The following is a 21,566-nucleotide window of genomic DNA, read 5'->3' as shown; positions in this document are numbered from 1 at the left end:
CTCCTAGCACATAATTCTACTACTTGCGAGAAATGCATCTACATCAGGAATCTGGAATCCATGTTCTCTCCCGCCACAGTCAGTACTACTGCCAAAGAGGAGATTGCCAGTACAAACACCATACCACTCACATCACATAGCCAAGCACAACACAACACACACCCACCTTTGCAGATGTCCTCAATAAAAACTTACCTAAACAGCAGAGACCTCCAAAACACACTCACAAACATTTCACACATAACACCAAACACATCACACATAGCAGACAACACACCAGTGTCTCACAATCATAGCCCATAAGGCAAAACAATACACCATCACAGCCCATAAGGCATAACAATAAACCAAACATACCAGTCATTGGCGACTCGATTATGAGACACACCGATGTCCTCCTCACCAGACTTGACAAGGAGAAGGTCACAGTCAGTTATCTGTCTGGTGCCAGAATCCGCCACATCACACATGCAGTTATGTCTCTCTACAAGTATGACTCTGTCATTGTCCATGTTGGTGTGAATGACTTGAGACGTACCTCCCTGGACTATATGAAGTGAGATGAAGTGAGATGGGAGAAAGGAAATTCACCCCAGGGATCACGTCAGTCGGCCTGCTAGACAGGGGTCCAGGAAAGTAAATAATGTGGGAAGAAATAGCCAGGGAATTGTTATGGCTAGGCTTGTATAGGCCCTAGGGCTGATAGCCTAGTACCAACCTATGAACCTATGAACCTATGAACATGATTAAGCTCTCAAAGTATGTGTCCCAGGCAAGCATGACCCTAGCCCTAAGCAGCATCCTACCTTTACCAAGAATGTTATCACAAGACCAACAAAAAATAATTGACTTTAACAATTGGCTTAGAGTTTGGTGTTATTCCAATGGGAACCATTCCAAGGGGATCCAGTATCTGTCTGCCTGGGATGACATAGTTAACAGGCCTCATTGCTTGACCAGAGATGGCCTCCATCTGTCACCACTAGGAACAAATTGAAGTTCATGCTGCTAAACGCTAGGAGCCTTAACCTGAAAATGCACTCACTGGAGGCTGTCCTTGCACTGGAAGATGCCGATGTCTGTGAGGTCACGAAAACCTGGTTCAGGGCTGCGGAGTGCACCCCTGGCTTACCAGGGTATACCTCATTCCACACATTCCGACCCCAAAATGAGGTCAAGAAGACTAAGAGAGGTGGAGTCTCTATCTTCAATAAGGACAAGCACACCTCCAGACTGGTCTGCCAGTATGATGCACTGGAACTACTCCAGGTGCAACTGACAGTTGGCAAGACACCCATCCAAGTTATAGCCAGCTACAGACTCCCCTCCATGACTCAGGACACACATTCCTCTTACCTGGATCTACTTGACACCATCAAGTTACCCCCTAACACCCTGATCCTTGGTGACTTCAACTACCCCACCATACAGTAGGTGAACTATTCCTGCACTAATGCACTCACTCAGTGATTCCTTGACTTCATCAATTCTAATGCACTAGACCAGCTTGTCTCATCCCCCACAAGGGGAGATAACATTCTGACTTGGGTCTCACCAACATGGGCGACCGTTGCTTAACTCCCATAGTATGTTCTTCCCTAGTGAGATCAGATCATCGGACTGTTGCTTTAGAAGTTTTTATCCCACCCAAACCCCCAGCGGTAATCAAGCTAAAAAAACTTCTCAAAAGCTGACTACAACCTCCTAAGGGTGGGTATCTGTAGCGTCACATCACCACCCCCTCAGAGGATGCAGGCAACTATACAGAACAGTATGCTAATGCAGTATAGAAGCACCCGTACAACTGCATGGACTTAGCCATACCCAACAGAACTAAAACCTGCTCCTCAAGGAAATAAAAACCTATTTGGTGGACATCCTCTGTCAACAGGCTTTACAACAAAAGGAAGAAACTTTTGTCCAAGAGTAAAAAAAAACACATTCCAAATTGGAAAACCCCCCTCCTTAGCCTCAACAAGCAAATTAGATCACTAGTGAAAACCTCCAAAGCCAATTATGAATCAAAACTAGTCTCGAAAACAAAGGGATACCACAAATCCTTCTTCAGTTATGTCAAGAACCTCCATGGCAAAGCCCAGGTTTGTTGTGAATTAGTACTTAACAATATCACTTACACTGATCCTGTTGACTTAGCCAACCTGCTAGCAGATAGGTTCAGTGCAAACCTCACCCCCCTGTCCCCCCCAAAGGCCCTTTCGACATCCCCAATACTTGTTCTGCACCTCATATCTCCATAGAGCAAGTGTTAAAGGCACTATCCAAAGCAAAGAACACAGCTTTCATGGGACCTAATAGTATCCCATGGTGTATTCTGCACCACCTCAGCAAGAAATGGCTTCACCATTGAGCACCCTATTCAACCAAAGCCTAAGTACAGGCTTCATTCCAGCAGGGTGGAGAACTGCCATTGTCATCCACTTGCACAAAGGTGGTGCTACTACTGACCCTGGAAACTATCACCCCATTAGCTTGACAAGTCGTATCTGTAAAGACATGGAGCATATTATTATGGATCTCATTAACAAGGACATAAGCAATATCCAAGCACTTGACCCACCCAGTTCAGATTCGTCAAGGGCAGAGCTTGCCTGCTGAACCTGGTTGACTTCTCTGAGACTGTCACCAAGGCCATGGATGAGGGAAATTCAGTACATAAAGCTTACCTTGACTTGGCCAAGGCCTTTGACACAATCCTCCACTCGGGCATCATTGAAAAGCTAATACAACTTGGTGTAAATCCCTATCTCATCAGGTGGGTGACCAACTGGCACAACAACAGGACCCTCAAGGTCAAAATAGGCACCTCCACTTCTGATAGCAGACCTGTCACTAGTGGAGTTCCCCAGGGATCTCTCCTGAAACCCCTACTGTTTGGCATCTACTTCTCAGAGGTCCAGCCAAAGACAAAAGGCCTGTGGTTGCCCAAGTTTGCGGATGACTGTAAGTTGGGTGCTGTCATTGACTCCCCAAATTATGTTAACATATTGCAAGAGGGTCTCACATCAACTAATGACTGGTGCCAAAGTCATGGCCACAAGCTAAATGCAAAAAAAGTATCATCATACTATTCAGCAGAAACACAGCCCCTGCTGATTACCACATCAATGGCAATCCCCAAAACACACAACCTGTGGTGAGAGACCTGGGTACTCTGGTGGATAAAAATCTCACATTCGACCATCATGCAATGGCAGTGGTTAGAAAACCTTTTACATGGTTCATTTCATAAGTAAAGGTATTGCATCCAGAAAAAAGGAGGTTATTACCTCTCTATACTCCTTCATTAGACCAATAATTGAGTATAACACCCATTTGGTATGTACCTCTCCAAACATCTGCACCCACTGGAAAGGCCACAGAAATATGTCACAAAGAGAATCCATAGCTTCCCACACCTGCTCTATGCAGACAGGCTCAAATCACTATCACTGTACTCGGTATCATACAGATTGCTCAGAGGTGATCTGTGTCTCGACTACAAGTCAGTCTTGGACCCTGACCTACTAGAGATGTTTCATATCCATAAGTCTAACTCCTCAGGCATTACCCACTTGAAAGTCCTGAATCTAATATGCGACATCAACAAAACCTGCTGGAGAGACAGGTTTGTCTCCCAGAGGCTGCTCTGTCTCTGGAAAAGACTTCCCATAGACATCAACATGGTGTAGTGGTAATTCACTATGACTGTGGTATGCAGGGTCCTGGGTTTGAGCTATGCAGTGGCTGTTAATTTTACACTCTGGCTAGGCTTATAAATGCCCTAGGGCAGATAGCCTAGTATGAACCTATGAACCTAATCAAATAGAGTACCTCGCTGACCCTCTTCAAGCACAAGCTTGATGAGTAGATGGGAAACCACAAATTTGTCCCAGGGGTTCCACCTGTGTCCCTCACTGACAGGGGCAACAAGTGCTGACTGAAGTTTATTTTTGGGATAAACTCTTGGCTAAGTTTGTAAGGTCCCCAGGACCATTAGCCTAGTAACCTCCTATGAGCCTATGATCGTATGAACAAATCTATTTTGGTAGTTGAGGCCACAAAGACTTTAATACCATGGGACTAAAATATCTGCCCTAAGCTACTGTACCTGAGGACCATTACAACATCTAATGTCTAATATCATAGCTCCAATGTTCTGATATCTATGAACTGTTGCACTGAGCCTTAGATTTACAAAGAGAACAATTCTTACATTATTAACACCCTATAAGCTCTACAACCCTCTTTTTATGATGATGTTTGCTAAGTTTATACCATACATTAGGTGTGCTTTTAGAACATGCTCAGGCATTGTTTCCAGTAGGCCTCTGTCTTTTGAAATGCACATTAAAATAGTCTATTTCTAGTTTTGTGGTATAAAGGGATAAATCCCTGGATATGCCTCGGGTGACCTTGATTTAAGTAGAGGCCTGGGCACAGGAGGAGCTGGTGGACAAAAGGAAAAAATGATAAAGCACTGTCTACTCCCCTCTGTCAGGCATGAAGGTGGGGTGTGCATGTCTGGTGTGCACACTCTTACTAAAACCCCGAGTAGAGAGAGCAGATCACATGAAGGCACCTACTGAAAGAGAGATGTGTGGTGCTTGAGGTTACATTATTTTTGTAAATAGGTAACAGCCGTCACAAAGGTTTATTGTGCACTGAGTTTTACATGTTATTGGGCATACACATGAACCCATTCAAAGTAAACTTATTTAAGATAGCATTTTTGACAGCTCTTAAATACCACCTTTACAAATATTTAAATAGATGGCAATCATTCACTTGGTACAAATTGCAAATGGCAAATGCAGCTTATTTTTTTCTGTCATTTCCAGATCTTCACATTTATAATTGATGTGTGGTATATTCTAAATGTATTTTAATTCAAAAACGTTTATTCCCAAAACTTCTTAGGACAATGTTTCTTTGTTTAATTCCATACCCACAACCCAAGATCAATGTTATACATATGTCTTGTTATTTGTATAAAAGCAATTCATTTGATATTTCTATAAAATGTATTTAAATCCATAAGTACTTCAAAACTAGTTCTTGACAGTGTCATTGTAAAATCAGGGCACTCATTAAGCAGTTTAACATAGGGCTTTATTAGAAGGTCAACAGTTAAATATGTTATACCTCTTGCAGTTTCTACTAAAAAGCATTCATAGTATCAGTCTCATATTTTCATGTCCTTTGCATTTATGAATAGCACTATAGTACAAACTGTAACTCTACTTTTGGAGAAAGTAATTTTTTAGAATGTTACATTGGTCACGTCATTTTGGTCATACTACCTTTTCTTTATAAAGGCCATCTGATTTATATTTTTAAAATGATGCTTCAGCTATAACTGTTCATATTTGTTATGCTTAAGAGTTATTTTATGGGGCAAGTCTTGCTCTTTTATTTCAGCATTTTTATTATATTGTGAGTAGCTTTGATGTGCCTAGTAGCATTTATAAATGTAAAGGTATCTGAACAAGGTTATTAAAATGTAAAAGTATATACATATCTAGGCCTGGAGATGGCAATGTAGTTACTTTAAAGTCCTTTGGAGTCAGTTTTCTTACACCATAATCTGCTAAAGTACAACTGTTCCCCAGTAAATTGCCTGTTACCTGTTTAAAGTTTGCTCCATGCTTCACGATTGTACTCCTAGTTGTATTCATTTACTGTATCAATTTCTCACAACAAAGGTAGAAATACTACAAAAAACAAAATGTTATTACTTACAAATTCTTTTATATTTTTTTAACACAGCAGTATTAGAACTGCATTCAGCCTGTATCACATACAAAAATGGAAAAAGAAAATAAAGGAAAAAGGTAGAAACAACTAAATGGAGCTGATCAAGAACCATTCCTTCCTGTAGCCATTTCAGACAAAAATATGCTGTTCTCATAGATAATGTTATTCAAATAGTCATTGCTTTTACTTCTCTTCATAATGTGTATCAGCTGGCTTCCAAGCATGCATCTGTTCAGGTTATTAAAACCCCTCATCAGAGGTTATGCCAGGGCCATTGGTTAACATTTAATTGTAATGCCTGATCTGACATTCAGATAAGGTAATTTACTATGCACCTGCTCACTCATGGAACATTCTTTGCCCTCTGCATGCTGAGTAATAAATAAAGGAACTAATCTCGAAGTACTTTAGCTTTTTAACTCATTCCCTCCAATGGAGCTCTGGAAGTTTGTACTTTAACTTCCAATGGTTGCATCATGTGCATTTTGACAAGATCAGGTTATGCCCTCACAGTTCAAATAAATGTTCATATATCTGGAACCATAAGGTTGGCTAAAGAAATGTAAATGTCAAACTGCTCAGAGCAAACTATTGTCTACAGTGGTAGTATTCATTTCATTCTAGGTCTTAAAACTGGTGTTATAAGTTACAATAAATATAGCAAATATTTTGTAATACTTATAACCAGCTTGCAATATCTGTGCAACCACTCAGGCTAAACAAATACTGTCAGCAACATTTTATTTGGGTCTACTAAAAGTACTTGAGTCTCAGGTGCTCAAGGATTACTGTCTCAGAGCCAGGGACTCAAGCATCTTGTAACTCAAGTAGGCTGCCTTCCACACAAAAACTTGAATATGAGTTCAGGAGAGCAGCTGCCACGGCTTACCAAACACATTATTTGAGTTTGAGTGAAGTAAATGTGGCAGACATGATGAGGGTGTGGGGGGTGTAGCATAAATTAGGGCACTGATCAGTAAGGGAGTGTTAGGTTTAGAGACAGTGAAAGAGGGGGATTTTAGGTTTAGGGAATGGGAAGCAAGTTTTAGGGTTAGGGAGTGATAAGGGCATCTTAGGGTTAGGGAGTGGGAGGAGCATTTTAAGCTAAGGGAGCAGGAAGGGAGTTTTAGAGTTAGGGAGCAGGAAGGGAGTCTTGAGTTAGGGAGTGAAAAGGGAGTTTCTGGGTTAGAGTTAGGGTTGTGGTACAGCTATACAGTTTTATAGGACAGAGTGTAGGGAGAGCTAGGTAGTTTTGGGTGACTGAGTTAGTGGGAGTTTGAGCACTTGCCTTTTCAAGGAAGTGTCAGTCAGCAAGTGTTTTGAGTAGATAAGCAAACACTTGTAATAAATCAATTTTATTTAACCATCTGTGAGCATTCATATAAAGCTAAACAATTCTGCTTGTGTCACTTGGTTATTGAAACATTTAGAGAAAATGAAAATTATGACCATACAAATAAATATTATATGAACAACATTTAATATCTCTTCAGCTACACTACACAGAGGCCAAATATCAATGCAGTTGGATTGTCTATCATGTAAGATTTACCATAAAATCTTTTAATAGCTTGTATGCAACATGCTTTTGAAATTATTAATGTAAATATGAAGTAGCGGCATTTGACATCTAGAGGCATCAGCAGGATCTAACAATTAAAACACCTTGAGGTGTCACCAGGCTTTAATTAGTTTCATGAAACAACAACATCATATCAGTGCTTTGGGGTGTAATGGTTATCTGAATAACAAAACACATTGCTAGGGAAAATAAATTGCTGTACACATAACCAAACAAAACTAATTGGCCTCATCACAGATGGGGTCTATATTACAACACCGAAGATGATGAACATTGAATGGCTTAAAGGCCAAAAATGGCAGACCTCAAAGTCACTATTGTGGGGGGGGGTGCAGCCCCCCCAAATCCTCCGCTAATTATATATACCAACTCCGAGATTGCACTACAGTGAGGAAAGGGCAAATATTCTGATATTCACTGTACTGTGATCTCTCAAAAAGCACATCGATGAATGGCATTTTTTACATTAAAGCCGTTCGATGTTCAGCTTCTTTGATTTCGTAATAGGAACCCCAGAGATGAATGTGTCACTAACACAAATTCAATACAAAGAATGTGTCTGAAGAAGTTCTCTTTGGGGCAAACAGATTTATAAACAATAATAAGTTTTACAATTGCCTAGATCTGTGTTTACTTATTGTAGTACACAGCTGTGTAAACTATGCTAACCAAATGGCATAATGCAGATTGACAGTGCCAAGAACCAACCAATATAGCAACAAGGGAGCATCTGCATTACTCACTGATGCAGCACAACCTTACCAGATAGTTGCTTCGCATTTAAAACAGAAGTGGTATTACAAACTCATGTGCAGTGCAGCAGCCAATGCATACTGAAGAGTCATCAACAATAAATATGTAAGTGTGACCACAGAAACAGACTGGTGTTTGCAAATGAGGCACTCATCATATCAGTAGCCGGTGATACACAGTTATGCTCACTTTATTTTTTATTTGATTTTGCTGTTGTTTACATTGTTTGTCTGCCTGAGTTTAGTCAAAACCCGTTTTCAGTGGTGGCCTTGGGAGAAAAGCTCCAAACATATTGCAAACATTTTCAAACAGACATTCTGTAATATACACGAACAGACATGAAGAAATATACATTAACAATTGCACATAGATTTGCTAGTGAAATTACACTGATATGAAAATAGAGGTAACTATTACAGTATAAAAGATACTTATACATTGATATATTTGAATATTGAGCATTTGAAGAGGTAGGTGTATTAGTGAGTTTGTCAGATAGATAATAGATCATGTGATTAGTACTTAGAATGTCAGATAAATGGAGGTGAATGAAGGAACTAAGGGCAGAAAATGTAAACATTGTAGTAAAGAGGGGAGTATAAAGCAGGTTCAGAAACAATTTTATATATATATATATATATATGTGTGTGTGTGTGTGTGTGTGTGTGTGTGTGTGTGTGTGTGTTTTACTCAATGAAAACCAGCATAAATAGCCATCATCCTTGAAGAAAAACACAAAGTCCAGGAATAGATGCATAGCCCAACTTTAATGGCTGACAGGCCATTCACCTCACCAGCAAACCAGGTTTCGCCTTAGTGTCATCAGATGATGATTAGCGATGACACTAAGGCAAAACCTGGTTTGCTGGTGAGGTGAATGGCCTGTCAGCCATTAAAGTTGGGCTATGCATCTATTCCTGGACTCTCTGTGTTTTTCTTCAAGGATGATGGCTATTTATGCTGGTTTTCATTGAGTAACATTTACTGTTGGATTACTGAGCATTCTATCACTGTGCACCGTGCTTGGTGTTTTTTTGGTATATATATATATATATATATATATATATATATATATATATATATATATATATATATATATATATATATATATATATATATATATATATATATATATATATATATAACTATCATAAGGTTTATATTAGAAGTACAGGGTTGGTAACCATGGGACCTTGTATTGCACAAAGTGCTGCAGTGATTAACATTTATACAGCAGGTATGCAAAGGACATACAGCAAGCCTTGCAAATGTACACAAGCAGAAGTGCAATCCACAACAGCAAGCATACCTCACAACTGTACAGATTTTCGCAGAATGTCCAGATTTTTACCTCATATTTTTGGTCATAAAAATAAAAATTGTGTTATTTGACAGATCACTGAGATGATTTAAGGATTAAAGTCAATAAATAATGACAATCATTTGAGTTTCAGGTTTCATATCCTTCAGAAAATGTATGGTAACACAAATCCTGTTATTCTAGCAATTTTCTAAGTTTATAAGAGCAATATTTAAAATGTGTCCATATTTTTGGGCCTTTGTCCCTCCATTTTGCCAGGCTTTGCCGAGATTGCCTGCAGTAAGAGGTTGAGAGGTATGATAGCAAGGGATGCACAGAGAGGTGTCGTGTGACATAAGTGAAGAAGGCGTAGGTTATCAAAGCCGGGAAGGGGTGCCAGTAGTAATAAGAGCCCAATAACAGACAGGAGAACAAGCATAATTCCATCTGAAGACTATATGTGCAAGTGCAATGGACTTGCCAGGACAATAAAGTAGCATCACTATAAGGAATAAGTGCGAAAAAGTGGAAAGCCTTATATCTTCTGCACTAGACCAACACACAAAGAAGACACAAAGATGTTTTTGAGGGACATGTATCAGAAAATAGTGATCAATTCATGTACAGAAGAATAGGGAGAGAGGAAACAAGCCAAGTGCAAGGCTAAGAACATTATTAGGAACTATGAAGCAGGTGGAAATAAGTCACATCAACAAGCCTGCCATGTGTCTGCAGCCAGTACTGGATACCAAATAAAAGTGTGTATAAATGATTACACTCTTTACTCTTGATATTGAAGCAATGTCTGCAAAATAAAAGTGTCCAGCTGTATAGCAAACCTCAATTTTTACTCAGATGACAAACAATCTATCTGTTAAATTATGGCTTTTCTGTCCTATAAGGAAAGATGTCTGCACATCACGATGACTGCTCATAGATCTATGCTCCCACAGCTTAATGAATGTACAGGGGTCTACATAAATCAGTAAAAGCATGGCAAATAGTCACATTATGTGATCATTGTAGTTGTCCCCACCCACAGCAATAACATACAGGTAATGCCACTGATGGCACTGTAAGCCATGGAGCTGATGCTGTAAACTGCAGATGAACACTAGAGAACTGCATGTTGCACAGCTCTAGAATTAACTCACATAGTAAAACAAAGTAGCTCTATACGAGGCCATCAGTGACATACCTGTCACTGACATGCAAATGTACACCATTCAGTTTTCATATGTACCACTGTACAAAATAAATCAATGACTTCACAAAATTGAAAGCTTTGGATGCGTAGGATCAGATAGTCTTTTTCATGAATTTCTCAGAACTTGCAATTCCTTAATCTCCACGTTACAAAAGCACACTATAATCATTTCACTTAGTACAGGAGTAATCCCTAGGCTTTGGAAAATATCAGCCACAACAAAATTTCCCAGAAACATCCCTAGACCACTTATAATACCCGACACATATAGACCAATTACACTCCTCTCATCATAAATCAGTTACTTTACAACTAAAGGTACATAAAGATCATAGCCTGCTCTGCAGCAATCTATATTGTTTCAGAAAAAGGCATAGTACAACTATAGCATTTTCTGCCTTCAGTAGCTGTCTCTACCTTGATATGGAAGCAGTCCAGCTTACAAGTTCAACATGCATTAATCTACCAAAGTCCTTTGACTTAGTAGACCATTCCTTCCTGGTCAAGGAGATGTCACTCTACTGACTAAGGCCCTTCACTCAAAAGTGGTTTGTTGTCTATTTTTAATCCTTATACTTCTTTGTGACATTTGAGCAGGATCAGTCTCCTTTTTATTCCATAAAAAAAACAAGTTACCCAAGGTTCATTATTTGGAACGTCATTTTAACTCTGTACATAAACTCATGTGCAACATCAACTGACATGAGCAATATGATGTTTTATTGAAATTTATTTATTTATTTATTTTACATTTGTTTACCGGGTTAGTCCAACTGAGCCTGAGCCCATTTTCAGTGGAGGCCCAAGGAGAAAAGCTCTAGTACATGACAATCATTATGAAACAAAACATATTAAACAGTACATAGTTTGAAATATTCATTGAAGCAATAAAACTGAGAACGTAAGTTAATACATAAATTGAAAACATATGATGTAACATAAGTTGATACATCACTAAACTGAAAGAAGCAGAAAAATAAAATAGTAGAACCCTCTAGGGAGCTACAGCTGAAAAAAATGTATAAAAATAGCAAGGAAGGGGGGGTTATGTAGGGTCCTGGCTTTTATTCTCCTCCTCTAACTGCCAAATATCTTAACAGTAGTCTGGGAAACTCATGCACTTCCCTTGAATATCTTGTACTTAAAGTGAGTCTGGGTAAGACCAAAACAATGCTGTTTGTTACCCAGAAGTGGCTCAGTATGTGAAAAGGATTATGGACCATCTCAGATCCAGATGACACTTCTGTGGAAAAGTTCCAGGCTTACAAATACTTCTCTGGATGGTTGGACTAATTTCAGGGTTTCACTTTCATCTGCAGAAAATGCAGAGTAGTCTCTGTGATTCTGCACAATTAATACAGTTTTAGAAACTTACTGATGAACAAGCCAAGCTTACTGTTGGGAGGGGAGTTCTGCTATTTAACCTTGAGTATACCATCCTTCTGCCTCTTCCTGTTACAGACAAACATCAAAAACCCTGCTGACCAAAATCTGCTGATTTATAACAAGGGCTTACAGCAAACAGCATCACTGTCTCAGTATTACAAGGTGGTAAGCTACTGTTATCTGCAGTGTGGCCCTCATTTGTACATCACTCTATAAATTAACGCACTTTCACTTGCAGAATATTGGGACAACTCATTTCAATTAATTGCAGAGCAACCGCTCTGAAAGCAGCTGACTGCCTAGCAGTGTATCTGGTGTTTCTTTGGAGTGTGCTTAGGGTATAAAAATACCCATGCAAAGACTTTCAAACAAAAATCCAAAATCTTCTAGACTTTGTTGCATATTTGGGAGCCATACACATATCCTCCTATTATTTCCATGTGACTCTTGCTTATCCATTCTCTCTTCCCAGTCCTTTCTACCATCCTCTGATTGATTCCTACAGTTATCATTGTAATATTATATATGACCTACTAATTATCCCTATTTAACAACAGCTTCTGTTCTAGAATAAACTAAAAACCTCCATCAGAGCTGGTCTTTCATTTAGGATTCCACTATTTCTTTCTCTTTGTCTATAGTCTGATATCAGTCCCTGACAGGGAAGACAGTCTGTAGCCTGCAGTCCTAACATCTTCTTGGCCTCTTCCCATTCTATTACCTTTCCCTCTCCCTCTCTAGTTATTTGCTCCCAAACACCATGATTCCTTTGCCAATTTTCTCTAGTAAATTCCCGCCCCCTCTTACCTATTCTTTGTACCCCTAATTGCAATCATCCTTATCAGCAAAATCTCCTTTCTCCATTCTCATGTTGGCTTGGTTTTTACAGAATACTTTCTTCATCATTATGAATATAATATTCTGTATGATTGTTGTTATTCTCCTTACGGATCTGCATCACTCTCTCCTTATTTCTTGAATTCCACCCTTGTTTCATCATCACCCCCTTCCACTTCAAATTGTAGCATTGTGCTTGTGTTATGTATAACAGCCTTAACTATGTAACTAAAATATCCTTTCAAATCTGGTAATCCTAAACCACCTTGTTCTATTGTAAGGATGAACATATCTCCTTGACCCTTGCCCTTTTCCCCTCCCAGGTAAAATCCTTCAACTCTTTATTAATTACAGTCCATAATTTCTTCTCTGGTTGATAAAAAATATGCCTGATGTATATATAAAACTAAAGGGACTAAAAACATTTTCACTCCTTGTATTTTGGTATCCATCTCCACAAACAAGAGCATCCATTTTCTCAGTTTTTGTATTATATTTTATTTAATCTCTTTCCACATATCCTTAGGTGCCATAACAGAATCCTTTTTAACCCATACTCCTAAATACTTCATTCTATTGTGTCTTCATAAATATGGGTATTGCTGAGCCAATTCATGTGTGGTCACATAGTTTATAGATATAGCTTTTGTTTTGTCTATTAATTGTACATCCGTAATGTCTTAGAATGTTCCACAACACTAAGGTGTCCTTTTCTGGTTTTATCATGTACAAAATCATATCATCTGCAAATAAAGCCAACTTTTCTTGATTACCATACTATTTATATTATTTAATTTCTGAGTCCCTTATTTTCTTTTCCAGTAGCTCTAAATATAATGCAAGTAATAAAAGGGAAAGATGATGCCCCTGCTCTGCATCAAGACCCACCAACAGCAGTGGTATTTTCTTACATTCTGCTTCTCTGTGGATCTTCATTGTTCTATTAATGTTGTCAGATGTTTGCTTCCCCTCCTCAAAACCACATTGATCCATTTCTGTCAATTCTGGCAACACCTTTGACATTCTTTTAGCTATTATAAACATAAACACTTTATAATCATGGTTTAAAATTGAAATGGGCCTACATGAAGTTGGATCTGATGGGTATTTGCTGTCTTTAGGTAGTACAGCCACCACAGATTTATTCCAGGATGTTGGTGCTTTCTCTCCTTTAAAAATACTGTTAAACAAAACCTTCTAGATCTTTATCATTCTTCCCTCCTAGCTTGCAAGCTTCCACAGGAATACCATCTATACCTGGAGACCTTCCTGCAGATTGATAATATATCACCATGCTTGTATCATCCCCTCCTATCTTAACTGTTAATTGTTGAGCCTCATCTTCCTCTAACCTTGGCATACTTAAGTCTTATCTAAATATTTCCATTTCTCCTTTCTCTTCATTTCCACATTCCTCTGCTTTATACAAATTTTCAGAAATTTTCCAAGATACCTCTAATACCTCTATAGGATCTCTTATTATTTTTCTTGATGTAGGCTCCCTAAGTTTGGCAACAACCCTTTCTATTTCCTGTTGCCTAAGTCTTTGTGCTAAAGGTTTTATGCTCTGGAGTTACTATCAAAAACGTTACTTAACACCAATCTTTTTAAACTCATGTATATTATCCAGATAATCCCTTATTTTCTGTTTATCACTCTGCAGTTGCACCTCTTCTTGTTCTGTGAGATTCCCCTTATTATGCAATACTTTAACCTTTGTCAGCCCTCTAAATAATTCTTGTTACTTCTTATCCATATCTCTTTTAGCACATTCAGTAGCTATAACTTCTGAAAAAAATTCTGTCATCCCTAATAACTCTTAAATAATTTCCACTACCCATTACTTAAATCCCTTTCTTTTTAGCAGTAGGAGTTGATGTGAGAGTGTCTAATTTTTACTTCATTATCTTGCATTTTTACCTTTGTTGTTATTGGTATATGATCTGGAAGTACTTATTGGATGTGTGTCGAAGTTTCAATTAAATGCATATATCCTGTGAAATATAATTTCTATCTAGTCTAGCCCAGTTATTGTAGCTTGAAGAATAACATGGACATTCTCTCTGAGATCCTACTACTGAATTCATCATCTGTAACAAATATTTTCATAAATTTCTTCAGAAATCTACCCTTGTTTGTTATATTTCCCTTCTAGATCCCCCAGAGACATCATTCCCCACCTATAAGTAATATTGCCTGTGGAAAGATGATTATTTCTCCCAAAATTTTCTTAAGTTCCATAATAGCAGTTTTAGCTGGAATATGAATACATGCCAGTATAATCCTCCTGCCTTGCCAATAGCCCTTTACTACCACAAATCTACCATTACTATCTTTTTTCCATCTTCTATCACTATTGGAGCTCCTTTAGCAATTAGTATAAGCACCCCTTTCCCTTTGTACCTGATATTTTGCTAAATATCCATCCCAAAATCCTTTCTTTATTAAATTCAGATACTCACTTCCATCCATATATGTCTCCTATAGCATTGCTAGTTGCACTCTGCACTTCTTAATTTAATTCAATGCTCTTACTTTTTTGTCTATACCTGTAATGTCATCCACATTCCAAAATAATATGTTTAGCCTAGCCATTATGATAAGAAGTTATTATTCTCATCTAATATATATGACCATTTTTTTTAAATATCTACTTCCAGCTTTGCTGTTACATATATCCACTAAGAACCTCCATAACCTAGTTACTTAAAATAAGCACACAAAACTATGCACATATTCAAATAAAGAAGTTTAACCCCCCCCCCCCGATAGGAACAATTTTCCTAAATTGACAGTTTTACCTATAGGCATTAAATAACCTAAAATTAAGGTTATCCATGCTAAAGTGCATATTATGGCATGTGCTCCTACTTACACTAATTGATAACTGTTCCTGTCTTATCTTTATTCCGCTCCTGGATGTCAAAAGCAGTTTGTATGCTTACAGAAAACATTACATTTTAGACTTAAAAAAGTGCACTCCCTATCTTTAAATAAACCCATATTATATACTGTTCTAGTAAATATATTATTTTGATACCAGAAAAGCTGATATCTCTTATTCACTTCCAATAATTATAACTTCATTATTTACTGAGTTTCTTGGCCTTGCATCTTTTCATTCTGTGTTTCTTTCAGTAAACAAAGTCCAGACCTCTCAATTGCTTTGGCCTCCACCTTTAATCAGCTTGTTTCCATGGAAAGATTAGAACAGAATATACTTCTCAACTTACACTGAACACTTATTTGCTAAAGTAAAATGATTCTTTACACTATGGTATCTCATTTTTAAAACCCTCTTGCTTACACAAAAAGTTGTCATTAGCTTAAGCCAAGGAAATTAATCCAGACATTCATCTATGCAAAAGTAAAAGAACACATTTTAGCTCTACATATATTATACTCAGTGCACGTTTACACCCCATCCCCTACCCCAGTAGCCCAGGTTTTCACCCAATTAACTTAAACATGTTTTTGTCCAAAAGGTTTTCTCTTTTTCAACTGTAATGCCTACATTTCTTAAAACTGAAAAGGGAAAATACTTGTTTACTTTAATACCTTTATGACATACAACAATCACCAAAATGCTTTACTATATAACATGCAATTTATATCATGAAATGTTTTATACAAATGCTGTTAAGAACAAAAATTGTTTTACTTAGTTACCTTTTGTATATTTTCCTTTCAGTGTCCTTCCAAACATTAATGTCATGAAATGGGGTATATGCCTGTCAGTCCCCCAACAATTTTAAGAAAATCAACAAAAATCCGATTTAGTTCAGCCACTTTTTCTTATAAGGCCATATTTCACAAATATGACTGATGCTTTACAGTCTCACATTTATTCACTAATTTCAGTGTTGCTGGTCTTCTTCCTGTACATCTCCATCTCCCAACCCCAGACTCTGGTTCAGGTCCAAAGTACTCTTGATTCTTGTTGTCAATTCCTGTGCTTTTTTCTGTCTCTTAAGGATTTTCCTTTGGAACATTGGAAAAGGTTTCACTTACAAAGTCTCCCTATGAACTTTATTATAAAGAATGACAAGTAGACAAGCCTAGGCGTGTCTAAAGTTCAGTTCTCTGTGCTTTCTCCTATTAACCTGGTGAACTTGGGCATCCTGAGGCTATGTTGCAACTGCCTCAGGTACACTGACAACCCTCTCCTCTTACCTCCTAACACTCAGACTTGTGAGAGATGCACTTATATATCCAAATTGGAAGCCACACACATTACAGCCAAGACCAGAATAGCTGGTCAAGAGGAGAAGGTCAATACTTGCACCACAGCACATGGAACACATAGCCCTCCAGAACACACACCAGCACTGCCTTCACATAGAAATACAAACCACACACCCACCTTTGCGGAGGCCCTCAATAAAAATCTACCCAAACAGTAGAGACCTCCAAGGCAAAACCGCACTTGACCAACACAACACAACACTAATCATGAGACACATAACTCTCCTAAACAGTGTGCCACTCAACCAAAGCCCCTAAGGCAAAACAGTATGCCCAACACACTAGTCATAGGTGAATTGATATTAAGGCATACTAGTGTCCTACTCACAATGTTGAATAAGGAGAAAGTAACAGTCAGTTGCCTGTCAGGTGCCAGGATCCACAACATAATGCACGCACTCAGGTCCCTCAACAACAGGTACAAATTTGACTCTGTCATTGTACATGTGGATGTGAATGACCTCAGATGTACCTCCCTGGACTACATGAAAAGAAACATGGAGGAGCTCTCAGATTATGAAGCCCAGGTGGATATGACTCTAGCCTTGAGCAGCCTCCTACCATCACCCAGAGTGATACCACAGTACAAGCAGAAAATGATTGATTTCAACAATTAGCTAAATTTCTTGTGTCATTCTAAGGGGATCCAGAATCTGTCTGCCTGGGAATCCATGATTGACAGACCTCGATGCTTTGTTAGAGATGGCCTGCATCTGTCACCCCTGGGCTTCCGGATACTGGCCAAGGCTCTTAACACCCCTATAGTGTCTTTTTTAGGCGGTGTTCCAAAGACAAAATTACCACTGTAACAGCTACAAACAAATGCAGTCTGAGGGTCATGCTGCTCAATGCTAGAAGTCTAAATCTCAAAATGTACTCACTCGAAGCACTCCTTAAAATGGAGAACATCGGCATTTGTGCTGTAACAGAGACCTGGTTCAAGGCAGCAGAAAGCACCTGTACACTACCAGGCTATAACTCATTCCACACATTTCAGCCTCAGAACTTGGACCGAAGCTCCAAAGGTGGTGGTGTCTCCATATTTATAAAGGATGCACACACCTTCAGACTGGTAGTCCAACATAATGCATCAGAGATACTTCAGGTACAGCTAAAACTGGGTAAGACAGCAATTCAGGTCGTGGCCTGCTATAGGTCCCCAACCATGTCCCAAGACTCACACTCCATGTTTCTAAGCACCCTGGAGAATATTAGGGTCCAACCTAATACTCTCATACTGGGTGACTTCAACTACCCCTCCATTAACTGGGAAAACTACTCAGGTACCAATACACTTGCCCAACATTTCCTGGAATTCATTAATTCCAGTGCCCTGGACCAGCTTGTTCTTACCCCCACTAGAGGTAGCAGCATCCTTGACTTGGTCATTACTAACATGGGAGACTGTTACTCTACACTAATAGTCAACTCCTCCCTGGTTAGATTTGACCACAAACTAATCACCTTGGAAATCCACATCCCTCCCTCCCACCCCCACCCCCACAAAGGTAAATACAATGAAAAACATCTCCAAAGCTAACTTTGGGCTCCTAAAAACAGAGGTGGCTAACTTCACGTCACCCATGCAAATGGAGAACAGTTGCATGACTGCCAAATCATACACTAATGCCCTGTACGAACACGTACACAAATGCATGGATCTCTCCATACCCAATAGAACCAAGATGCTGTCCTCCAGAAAAAGGAAGCCAATCTGGTGGTCCCCTGCCATAAACATAGGTTCATAGGTTCATAGGTAGATACTGGGCTATCTGCCCGAAGGCATATATTAGCCCAGCTACGTTGTGCGGTATTCACCACCCCTTTGGTAGTTCCCTAGGCCCTTGATCTAGCAGCTAGTACCCTTGGCCCCTATCTAGTAGAGCTGTTGGTATGATCCCTGGTGTAAACTTTCTGTTACAAACTCTACAACAGAAGGAGGAAACTGATGCAGAATAAGGTGAAGTCCCAAGACTGGAAAAATCCCCTTATCAGCCTCAAAAAAAAGTTCAGATCCCTCATCAAATCCTCTAAAGCCAGCTATGAAAACAGAATTGCAGCAGGTAATAAAGACAACCACAAGGCCTGCTATAGTTATGTAAAGAATCTCCATGGCAATTACTAGATTTTCTCAACGATACTGCACAATGGTACCTTCTATAGTGAGCTAACAGATATTACCAATATACTGGCTGACAGATTCAGTGCTAACTTTACCCCTTTCTCCCCCATCAAACGACCAATCACAATACCAGTAGATTGCCAGGTACCCAGTATTACTGCTGCACAGGTTAAAACAGCACTGTCCAAGGTCAAGAATACAGCTTCTATGGGACCTGACAATATCCCTGGCTGTGTTCTACATGAACTACAGAGTGAACTGACACCTCACTTGTGTGGCCTGTTCAATCACAGCCTCACTTCAGGCTTTGTCCCTACTGAATGGCGTACTGCTACAGTCATCTCTCTCCACAAAGGAGGTGTGACTACAGACGCTGGGAACTATCGCCCCATTAGCCTGATAAGTCTGATATGCAATGCTATGGAACACATCATCATGGACCTAATAAACAAGGATATAAGGAATCTCCAAACTCTGGATCCCACACACATCATGCCTGCTTAACCTGGTCGACTTCTTTGAGTCAGTCACCAGAGCTGTGGATGAAGGCAAGATGGTTCATACAGCCTACCTTGATCTGGCCAAGGCCTCTGATACCATTCCCCACTCAGGAATCACAGAAAAAGTCACTAAGCTAGGCATCAACCCCCTATATCACTTGGTGGGTTGCAAACTGGCTCACAGATAGAACCCACAGTGTGAAAGTAGCTGACTCCAAGTCAGACTGCTGACCAGTCATGAGTGGAGTCCTACAGGGTTTGATCCTGGGTCTTCTCCTGTTTGGTATCTACTTCTCTGAAGTCCAGACCAACACGAAGGGACTCTGGCTGACAAATTTCACAGATGATTGCAAATTGGGAGCTATTATTAACTCCTCAAGTGATGTTGACATCCTACGGAAAGGCCTCACTGAGAACAACAACTGGAGTCAGAACCATGGCCATAAGCTCAATGCCAAAAATGTGTCATCATCCCCTTTGAAAAAAACCCATTTCCCATGAATTACCACATCGATGGTAGTCCATTGAACACAGAAGGCATTATAAGAGATCTGGGAACACAGACTGACAGCAACCTCACTTTTGACGACCACATTGCCACTGTGGTCAGAAAGTCCATCTATGTGGTACATCTCATTATTAAGGGTTTTGCATCCAGGAAGAAAGAGGTCATTATCTCCCATTGAGTACAATGCCCCATTTGGCATGTACCTCACTAGACACCTGCAACAACTGGAGGGGCTGCAAAAGTACCTCACAAAGAGGATCCAAGGCCTTAAACACTTGTCCTATATGGACAGACTCAAAAAACTCCAGCTATTCTCTGTCTCATATCGCCTACTTGGAGGCAATCTCTGCTTGACTTACAAAGCCATGTCTAACCCAGCTCTGTTAGAAATGCTACATCTAAAGAAATCCCAGTCCCTCCACACCACACACTCCAGAGACCTCAACCTCATTACCACAATCAACAGAACAAGCTGGAGGGACAGGTTCATAACCCAGAGACTGCCCATGCTATGGAATAGACTTCCCATACATGTCAAGCGGAGTGCCTCACTGGCCCTCTTCAAGAGAAATCTTGATGAGTGCATGGGAAATAGAAAATTCACCCCAGGGATCAGTCCAGTGGCTCTGCTCGACTGAGGCACTGGGAACTAAGGTCAGGTGGCATGATGGCAGGGTAATCCTATGGTCTAGGCTTGTAAAAGCTCCAGAGCCATTAGCCTAGTACACACCTATGAACCTATGAACCTAGAGTCCCCTTCTGTTTCATGGTTCATTTTTTGACTTTTTGTTGAGCAACAGTCTCCTTAGTGTGTTCTGCATAAAGAATGACTTTGATTCCACAAGGAAAAATATTCTGAAGACAGCTGGATGCAGCAGCTTGAATCTCACACCTACCTCTCTACATTCCCTTATTTCCAAGATAAATGTGGTTTACATCTGTGTGTTGTACAGTAAATAATTATTTTCCACAAACACCCTATTGTCTCTAATTTTTAATATTTTACCCTTTTGCCACAGTTTTGTTAGGGTCAACTCTTTCTGCTGGTATGATTGCATTTTTACTAATACAGGTCTTGGCTGCTTTCTTATGGTCAGGTTTGAAGCATACACACAAATCTTCCCTTTCATTTAACAAATTCTACTATAGAATGCCAGTCCAGTTACTTACTTGTGCATTCATAAAATGAATATGGTTGTTTCTTCCAGTTTCTCTGGTACAGAAGAAAATCTCAGGTTTTCTGTGTGTGCTGTGTCCACTAACTATATCATTTTGTGAAACAGCTCTTCTTGAGAAGTCTTGTACTCAGACATACTTTTCTTCATTTTGACCTCTGATTTTTGCAGTTTTATTTATTCATCTGATTAGCTGT

Source organism: Protopterus annectens, chromosome 1.part1, assembly GCF_019279795.1.
Source record: "Protopterus annectens isolate FY-2018-M chromosome 1.part1, PAN1.0, whole genome shotgun sequence".
Taxonomy (NCBI): Eukaryota; Metazoa; Chordata; order Ceratodontiformes; family Protopteridae; genus Protopterus; species Protopterus annectens.
This window is presented reverse-complemented; position numbering follows the sequence as displayed.